Source organism: Rattus rattus, chromosome 14 (assembly GCF_011064425.1).
Source record: "Rattus rattus isolate New Zealand chromosome 14, Rrattus_CSIRO_v1, whole genome shotgun sequence".
Lineage (NCBI taxonomy): Eukaryota > Metazoa > Chordata > Mammalia > Rodentia > Muridae > Rattus > Rattus rattus.
The window spans coordinates 70,124,575-70,135,103 of NC_046167.1; the positions used below are offsets into that span (position 1 = coordinate 70,124,575).

Genomic DNA, 10,529 nt, shown 5'->3' on the forward strand with positions numbered 1-10,529 from the left:
GCCACCTGGGGAGCAGTGGAATGCCCTCTTATGAAGAACATACAAGACCACTGAGCTGACATTCAAATCGTGGATCAAAACCAAACATGAACGGTTGTTGCCTCGTGCCAGCACACTGCAAGGACCCAAGACTGGACTCCTTCTTCCCTCTAAGACGGCTTTTAGGGCCATAGATGGCTTTGTAAAGACATTGTCTACCACCAAGCCTGACAACCTGAGCTCAACCCCACACTGTAGAAGCAGAGAACTGAGCCCAGCAAGTTGTCCTTTGACCTCCACTTGAGCCACAGTGCACATGTACACACACACACACACACACACACACACACACACACACACACACACACACACACACATATATATATATATATATATATATACACACACACACATATATAAAGGAAAAAAGCTCTTTTAATAATTTTTGGTCACACCCCCACATATGTGTTCTAATTCACTGTTGGAAACCTTCCCTTAAACATCTTAATCCATGCTGTGCAATTCAAACTCACAGAATAAAACTCCCGCACAGCCATTATATCTTAGCACCGACACCACAGACCTTAAGAGCAAAGAAAAAGACCTGAGCACGTATGTACAGGTTTCCCGGTCTGACAAATGAGACTCCATTAAAAGCAGCCAGCAAAAGCCAGAATTGGGAAGCAGCCAGAGGCTCAGCAGGGAAAGGCATCAGAACGGGGCTCCATCTCGAGAATGAGTCCATGTGTAGGAGGGAACGGACTCTCTCAGGCTGCCCTCTGATCTCCACAGATGCGCCTTGAGGCGTGTACCCCCACTCCCCACCTCCACACATGGAATAAATAAATGGAAAAAAAAAGTTAAGAATTGGGAATCGGTGTTTTAAAGATCTGAAACGCTCGGCCCCTGCCAATGGGCAAAAGGATCAGACCACCCGGCAGAAGTGGTAACAGAGAACACAGCCGAAGAGTCACAGAGGCTGGAACAGCTCACCGGAGCTCAGGGACAGGCAGTATGACCACGGCGGCGGCATCAGATCTCCAGCAGGCATTCGCCACTGCGGAGGGAAGGAACCGGGAACGGGATCCACTACCAAGATCCTTTCGGAAACTAGGCCAGCAAGTTCTACCAGAGCCACACACCCGGTGACCCAGCAGTGCCCCACCCTGGGGCCAAGGCCTCTGAATGACAGCTCTGAGGCAGCTGGGGTATCAGTGGAAGCCCTGTTATCCTGACTTCCTGTTTTCCTGTGGCTGCTCTCACCAATTACTAAAGCCCAGAGGCTTAAAACAACAGGAACTGACTCTCCCATTTCTCTAGAGGATAGAAGTCTCAGGGCAATGTCACCGGGCCAAGGTCAAGGGCACTGTTAGACCCCACTCCCTCCACAGACCCCCAAGAATTACATTCAGGCTCTCCATTGGTGCAGTGGCTACAAAGGGTCCTAGCTTATGGGGCTCTTGGTACCCCAGGTTCTTCCGAGAGCAGAATTGATGTGGCCCCTGAGACTAAGAAGGCTTCGATCGGGGCTGGAGAGATGGCTCAGTGGTTAAGAGCTCCGACTGCTCTTCCAGAGGTCCTGAGTTCAAATCCCAGAAACCACATGGTGGCTCACAGCCATCTGTAATGAGATCTGATGCCCTCTTCTGGTGTGTCTGAAGACAGCTACAGTGTACTTATATATAATAAATAAATCTTAAAAAAAAAAAAAAAAGAAGAAGAAGAAGAAGGTTTCGATCTACAATCTGCAACTGGAAACCTCTTAGATCCCAGCTAACCAGCAGGTATTTCCTTCCTACTAATCACCACCAAGGGAAGGCCTTCTGTCTGAGTCCTTAGGTCTCATCAGAGCCCCATCAAAGCCTGGAGAGATGGCTCAGTGAGTAAAATGATTGCTGTGCCACCATGAGGACCTGGGCTTGAGCCCCCAGAACCCAAATAAAGCCAAATACAGTAGCATTATCTGTAACCCCAGTTCCAGTCTCCCAGGGAGATGGGAGGTGGATACAGAAGCCCCAGAAGATCATGGGTCAATAAGTCTGTCACACACAGAGGAGACAAGCGAACAAGTAAATGAGACCCTGTTTCATTAAGGTGGAAGGGGAAGACTCTGACCTAGCCCACAGACCTCCACAAGCATGTATGGCACAACCAGGTCCTGGCGCATATGCGCGAGCACACACACACATGCACACATGCACACACACACACATGCACACATGCACACACATGTTAAGGAGGAAAAAAAAATCAGAACACCTTCCAGACATTCAGAGCAATGTCTGATGGGACATTAGGCACCACAGGGCCCAGGCAGGTTGGGATAAAACCCATTCTGGCAGCCCACTGCTCCCGGGTCTCCCTCATTCCACAGAGCCTTCTCTTCTCAACATCTTGACTCCCCTGGCTGTCTGCCTGCCCCCACCCCCACCCTGGGGTGCCTGTTGCTGCATTTGGATACTCCCTGATAAGCCCCCATGAGCTCTCCATTAAAAGACCTTTAATCTGCTCACACTCCTAGGAGCTATTCACACAAGACCGCATTAACGAGGTGCCCGGGGCAGCACCTGACATCCCTAGGAGAGTCACAGAATCTGCAGAAAGCCGTCAAGAGCAAAGCAGCACACAACGGCTAAGCCTGGGTCTCAGAGTCTGGTGTGCCTCTCATAGGTACTGGGGCCTGCCCTACCCCACCTGCATGATTCACACACTCAGGCCTCCCAGGTTCTCGGGGGAAGAGAAGATATCAGTCTACAGTGTTATCTGCACGAATGAGCAGTCCCGTCCCCGTCCCCCCCCCGTTCAGTCAAACATGCGCCATCTAGGATCATGATGGCCCTGACTTCTAAACACGAGGCAACCTCGGGAGGAGGAAAACTGCAGACACACGTTATCCAGGGTGGGATCCTCATCCAATTCCCAACCCATATGTCCAGCTCAGAGGACACTCCGAAGGGCTCATCTACGGGGTATCCCTGTGGGACCAGCTCTGCCTATGAACATGGCCTATGTTCTTTTTTTTTTTTTTTTTTTTTTTGATTCTTTTTTTCGGAGCTGGGGACCGAACCCGGGCCCTTGCGCTTCCTAGGTAAGCGCTCTACCACTGAGCTAAATCCCCAGCCCCATGGCCTATGTTCTAATAGCCCTTCCTTTTAAATATGATGTGGATCTCTCCACACAACATACACTGTCTCTTCTCCCACTTGACCTCAGCGATCCCACCTGTCTTCCCCAGCAGTTTAGCACTTGCTGTTCCGCTCAGGCCCCTATGCCAGGGTGCAGTAGGCTTCAGAGAACTCCTCCACAGCTGGGTAGATAGAAACAACTTAGAAGGGCCAGCCTCCTTGCGGCAGACCACCTAAGGGCCCACAGTTCCACCTGCCCTCTGGGAACCAGCATCCACACGCCGCAGAGCGAAAGGCAGAAAACTGGGAGACCCAGGCTTGTAGCTGGGAACTCAACGGTGCATCTAGAAATCACCTCGAGGCCCGTTTCATGGGCTCTGCTCATGTGCGTGACAGCATCACCACATGCAGGCTGTCCACAGGGGAAAAGGAGCCCTTTGTAGGATAAAAATAGCCTGACCAGATGTGGGAGTGCCTGAGGTCTTTTCCTAGAGTTGTGCGGGTCCTGCAGCTGCATGGGCATCAGCCCCCTCCACTCGAGCTACTCAAAGCAAGTCACATGGTATGGGGGGGCGGGTATTTATGAGGTGGCTCCCCTCCCACAAAGGCATGGGCTCGCACAAACATGACACACAGGCTGAGCAAGCCACCACTGCAGTCAGGACACAACCATGATGTGGAATGTGGAGTGCTCTGTCTTGCCTGTATGCCTGCATGCCACCTACATGCCACTTACATGCCAGAGAGGGCATCAGATCCCTTTATAAACGGTCGTGAGCCACCATGCAGTTGCTGGGAATTGAACTCAGGACCTCTGGAAGAGCAAATTTAAACTCAAGGCATCCATATCATTCCAGATCCACACTGCTCGACAAACACAGTACATGGCACGTGTGCGTATACGCACGCACGCACGCATGCATGCACAGCAGACAACACACACCACTGACTGCATGGATGGCCAGGACAGCAGAGTAAATGCTTTCTCATAATCTATCTCATTTAATCCAGTACACAAATATGCACAATACAGCCTTCTGACATGCACTCAACACACTTCAGAAAGGGGCATTGTGCAATGCCTTCTGGGTGCTGGATCTTCAAAGCAGGCTTTGGTTTTCAACAGCCACACTCCTGTACCTGGGCCAGGCATAGTACTCATTTGTGACTGGGTGGTATGGGGACTAAGCACAGGAGAGCAATATGTCCCATATGGGGCTGCTAATATAAATGTTTGGCTCCAAGGATGCTTCCAGTCACTAGAAATAGATACTTTGCTGTGACCAAGGCCAAGTCCGAGGTCTGGGCTGGCCCCTCTGTGCTTGAAGAGGCTGGACAGTGCTAAATTGCATATCTCCTGTCAGTTCAGAGACACTGGAGGACCTGCCATTTTTTACATTTCTAATGCAACGCCCACTGGTGATGTACACTGTGGTCCTAGCATCTGGCTGATGCCCCAGAGGTGAGAGTTCTGTATACTAATGGGTCTCGGAGCCTTTGGCTCTGTACCTACTAGACCCTTGATGCCTTGGGGGATGGGGGGGGGGACGACTGGGCATTATTCAGGTCACAGCCTCACAGGACTGCACCCACAGGACCAGAGAGACCCTCCCACGAAACAGACAGAAGTACTCGTCTCCCATTTTACCGGCCTTTAATTAAATCTACAGTGGCCCTGCTCAAAGCTTTTATTTTACACACTTACTAAAAATAAGGCATCCCTCCTATATAAAAGTTGTCAGTCCCAAGGCACTTGAGCACACTGGAGAGTAGCACACTTAGTACTTGGGCACACTTAGGGGTAGGTACAGTCAGCCAAGCCTACTCCAGGGCTGGGCACACTGGAGCAGTGCTGCGGCATGCACACAATGGGCTCAGAAAGGCCTCATGGCTGGGGCTGAGATATCATAGACAGTTCAGAGGTTAGGAATACTTCTTGCTCTTGTAGAGAACTGGGACCCAGTTCTCGGCACCCCCAGCAGGCTGTCCACAGCACCTTCATGCATGGAGCATACGCACATACAAACGCAGACACATAAATATAATAAACACATCTTTAAAAAAAAAAAAGCAAAACATCTGTAATGAGATGGTTGTGAGCCACCATGTGGTTGCTGGGATTTGAACTCAGGACCTCTGGAAGAGCACTCAGTGCTCTTAACCCCTGAGCCATCTCTCTAGTCCAAAGACAGAATTTTAAAGCTTGAGTGGCTTCAAAGTGCGGTCAGACTCGAACCTCTTTACCTCCCATACTCTGTGTGTCCCTTTTCCAAGCACACAGGGAAGATCAAGGCGCTAAGAACAGAACTGCAGGTGAGATACAGCTTTGCCACCAAGCGAGGCCTGTCGCTAATCCTGACATCTGCCCTGTCCTATGCTCAGTATTCCCAAAAAGACCCAAAGGACACCCAAGCACCCCCAAACCATGCTTGTTAGCCAGGCCCCACAGAACCTTCTGGCTGCTGCCTTCCCTGCCTGGACACACCAGCTTCTCCCAGAGGCCACTCTTGGATTCTTGGCTAGATTTCCACCATGGCGTCATAGAGACGGGCCCCCAGGGGCAACAGTAAGGACAATGCCTGCTTTGTCCCCACTCTGAGGACCCACTAAAGGCAAAGCTGCTCGTTTGGGCCTCTTCACGATGGGAAAGATCCTGAAAATTTGTTTTAGTTTCCACCTCGATGCAAACCCTACAAAATACAGCTCAATATCCCCAAGTATTTCCTTTCTAAGCAGCCTTTTATATGCAAACTACAGCGGTCCCCCTTATCCTCGGGAGCTGCCCTCCAAGACCTCTGCGGGGTGACAGACAGCACGGAGGGTGCTCCGTGCTTTTCCAAGCACACAGAAACCTAGGACAGAGTTCCTTTCTTAAAATTAGACACACTGAGATCGCAAGAACGGTCCGTGACAGCGCTGGACGGCAGAGAGCCGTGCAAGTGTGAGCCCTCTCTCCTCCTGCTCTCAAACGCTTTACTGTACCGTGCTCTTTCTCCTTGCTGACTCTGGGGAACAAACATGCACACAGTCCAACAGCAGAGAAGGACATGACTGCATCCGTGATGTGAAAGTCGAGCCTTGGGCAACCTCTGAGCCAGCAGCTAACATCCTATGCTAACGGCAGGCCAACCCAATGGGGTTTCTAGACAAGATGCAGACACTTGAGGGATGACGGGCGTGGAGACAAAAACCACGCTGAAAAAGCCCACTGAATGCAGGTGTGTTCCTACAAACCGTCAGTCAGAGCCTCTTGGAGTGATGGGAGATGGATGTCGCAGTGGCTGAGAGGAGATCACAGACAAAGCTGGAGATACCCCTCAGAAAATGGCTGAATATGTTCCCTTCACCATATAGTGCCTCGCCTGTGACAAGAGTACCGATACCCTCCTCCTGGAGCTACTGAGATGAGGTAGCATAGCTGCTGCACTTGCAGCAGGGCCCATATACCACAGCCTTCCTGAGGCTCAGACAAACCCACAGGGCCTCTGCTGTCCATCACCCTGAACACACAAGTGTAGTGACCATGAAGGGCTGGTATGTCACCCTCCCGGCCCCAACCTGACCTGCCACCTTCACAGACTTCCCTACTCCAGGGTCATGCAGTAGCTGAGAACACAGGAGAGAAGCAAGGAAGCTCCCACAGGAGAGAGACAGGCTGCCTTCAAAGACCCAGTACATGCTCCTGAACACAGAACCCCCAGGGGATTTTTTAGGGAGACCAGAAAGGACAACCCATGCCAGGACTCAACCCCAGCTCCCTCCTGTCTTGCCCAGGAAGTCGGAAGTTGGTGCTGACTCAGGTGTTTTGATGGTAACTCTTCATTGTCAACCGACTGGATTTTGAGTCACATGGAAGCATGCGTTGGTGGGTGTGTCTGTGAGGGTGTTTCCAGAGAGGTTCAGCTGAGGCCTGGAGACCTGTCCTGAATATGGGTTGTTCTATCCCATGCCGTGGGGTTCCAGGTTGAATAAAGAGATGGCGAGCTGACTAGCAACATTGTTTCCCTCAGCTTCCTGACTACAGATGTTGACTAGATCCTGCTGCGGCTGCCCACCTGCCATGACCAGCGAATGAACCCTTCCTTCCTTTAAGTTGCTATTGTTGGAAATTGCACAACAGAAAAGTGAGGAATTCATCACCTGAATGGGCTTTACCCAGAAGCCCTTTGCTGGCAGCCTTTCTCCCTCCATCCACACGGGACCTTCAATGCCCCATTCCTCACCCAGACAGAGCTCTGAGACAAAAATGCCTAGGTCTGCACGGACAGACTTTTCCTGGTTCTCTAATCAGACCACAGGGCCAGGTATAGAACAGAACCAACTGCTGACTCATGGGGCCACCTCCCAAGGGAATCTTCCTTGGCGGCAGATTTAGTTACTCACCTAGGGATCAGTGTCGTCGGACATGCCGGTATCCAGAACTTGGCTGTGTTTCCGAGGTATTAGCAGGGTCTGAAACAAGAATTGGAAAGGGGGAATGAGCAGAACCAAAGTGAGTCAGACACGCACACACTAACATATGCACATGAGACTCCATTAGAGTACAGCAGTCTGCCGAAACGGCCAGCACATCAGCATGTCTGCTAGCTGAGCCATACAGGACAACCCCACCAGCAACGGGAAGGGTGGTGGCCCTGTCTGCCCCTCCCTGGCTTATTTTCTCTGGTAGAGCCAGGAATTAGAGCAGCAGAGGCTCCCCAGCACAAACTAAGAAAATCGGAGAGGGGCAGGAGATGATCCTAGGCTGTGAAAGATAATCCAGTCCTGACTTTAAAAAATGGTATTTTGAGGCTGGTGAGGTGGCTCCGTGGTTAAGAGCACCGACTGCTCTTCCAGAGGTCCTGAGTTCAAATCCCAGCAACCACATGGTGGCTCACAACCATCTGTAATGGGATCCGATGCCCTCTTCTGGTGTGTCTAGAGACAGTGACGGTGTACTCATATACATTAAATAAGTAAGTACATACATACATACATACATACATTCATACATACATACAAAATGGCATTTTAGGGCCAATGAGATGACTCAGTGAGTAAAGGTGCTTGCCCCCCAGACATGACATCCTGAGTTTGATTCCTGGTGCACACTTACAAGCAAACATTCAAAAAGCTTTTAAAAAGGACGATATGTTGGCACATTTCTAATGCATCCCCTCAACTAGAACCACAGGCTAAGAAATGTGGTGTTGGCACACAGTCCACCATGTTAAGCAGAAGAGAGGGAAAGAAGGAAGCAAGAGTACTCAAACTCGTGGGGTTGTTGTTGTTGTTGTTGTTGTTGTTGTTTTAATCAAAGCAGAAAAGGTTTTACTCTGCAACACACAAAAGGAGGCATAGAAAGAGCAGAAAGTGCCAGGGCCACCTTTCCCAAGGTCCCCTGGAACACCCAGAGCCCCCAACCAAAGCTTAAAACTGCAGAGGGAAATCAGAGATGGTGAGGGTTTGGTGTCATTAACGACACAAGGAATAAACAAGATGTCCGTGCCTCTTCTAGGTGGGCAGGGATCTCAAGTGACCCATCACCAGGGCCAGTCATGGGGATGACCCCAGGAACTCCCGACACAGTCGGGAAAAGGACTGGCCTGACACTGGAAAGTTCCTGCCATATATCTTGGTACTGTTGGAAGAGTACCTCCCAGATCCTTGTGTTGAAATTTGGCAGCCTCACTGTTCCAGTATTAAGAGGGTGACACTCAATCTCGACTCCTGTGTTGCTGGTGTTAGAGGTGGGGCTTTTGTAAGGTAATTAGACGAGGTCATGAGGATTTGGCCTCCAAGGTGACATATTAGTAACTTTAAGGAAGAGGAAGAGATCCATGATCCACATGCTCGGTCTGTCTCACCGTGTGATGCCCTTGCCACGATACCCCACTTCAAAAGGTGCTCAACGGATGCTAGCACCGTGCCCCTGGACATCCTAACTTCAAACCGTAAGCCGGTTAAAGCACCCCTCTTCACAAATTACCCAGTTCACGCAACAGAAAAAGGACCGAGACCCCTTCCCACTCAGACACAAAGACACAGCAAAGGGCATTCTCTGCATCACACCAAAGCAAGGGAAACAGCCTCCAGGACCGTCAGCGGGTGACCAGAGTGAGGGACAGTTTATCCAAATGTCCGTGTCCTGGGCAGCTGTAAGGAAGAAGGCGGTCACCCTGTGTGGAGGTGGAACAGCCCAAGACAGAATAGGGCTGGACAGCGATGGCCACTCTGGGGTTTCCGGCTTCAGGAATGCCTGACTGGAGTGTGTGGATGAGTGTCAGGAGACAGTGAGGTAAGCAGCCACAGGCTCTCAACACCACAGTTAGGTCTGGGAGTCAGAAGACAACTTGGTCACCTCTCTGCTAGTGACATTTTACCTTGTACTTCAGTAGATACATGCCACAGTCCACTAAAAGGGAGCAGTCAACCTGTACACATGCATGCATATATATCACACTACATGCACTCACGCTCCAAATGCACACACCCACAGACATTGCCAGAGGCCCTTCTCCCAGAAGCCCTACCCAGCCACCAGCTCTGAGATATGCATTCTTAGCCACTGCCATTTCCTGGAGACCCCAGGAGCCTCAGTCAGTGGTTTTCACAAAGAGAAACTGCCTCGGGTGAATGAAAAACCAGACCTTTGGGCCCCAGTAGGAACCCTGGTCCTACAGAGCTGAGGGGAGCCCAGGGAAGTGCATTTGTAATGGATCCCAGGTCTGCTGCAGGGGCCTCTGGGGCCACTCCTAAGGAGCTGTTCTTCTGGGGAGAAGCATCCAGTGTAAAGCTCAGCAGCTCTGCTGAAAAGCACTTTGTGTTTCTTATAAAAGAAGGAAATTCCAGGAGAGATGCTCTGCTAGAAACTCAAGAACGTCAATGGATGAGTCCTGTTACTAACAACCCCAAGAGTTGCTGGTACCCACGGGCGCTCCAGCTCAAACCTCCTGTGGCTTGAAGTACTCTTCCTCTGGTAGGATTCTCTCAGTTACTGGCCAGCTCGGAGGACACTGCTGAAAGCAGGGATGGGGTCCACCAGCAGGAAGGCCTGGCAAAGTGTCAGGACCATCTGGGTGAATGGACAGTCCAGGCCAGCAAGCCTCCAACACTGTACCCCGACTCTGAAGAACTGCAGGTGACAATGGTGACCACACTGGCTTCACATAAGCCCTGAGCTCCCGGAGTACCCATGCTGGGTTCCAGAAAGGACACTGCAAAGAAACCCCTTCCAGACACCAGGATTCATGATGCCAATCTACCCAGACAAGGCCAAGCACAGTGGCTTCCAGACCTGGCTTGGTACCCCCAGGTAAGTTGTCACTTAACCAGACCCTGGGGACCAAGCATTAAGCTTCCCTACATTCTTAGATCCCCTGGTTCCCAAGCCACTCCTGGGACACTCTTGGCACACGTTCACCCCTATACCACATCCACATTGTG

The 10,529-nt window shown here is 51.0% G+C and overlaps 1 protein-coding gene across 1 annotated transcript in view; it reads right to left on the reverse strand.

The window, feature by feature from the left end:
* The window catches only part of Sema4d (semaphorin 4D), a 76,139-nt gene extending 68,580 nt beyond the window's left edge, over positions 1–7,559 (reverse strand). The window contains 1 exon segment of the mRNA XM_032919615.1: positions 7,488–7,559. The gene's annotated coding sequence lies outside the window, so the exon portion shown is untranslated.
* Between the last annotated feature and the right edge of the window lie 2,970 nt (positions 7,560–10,529).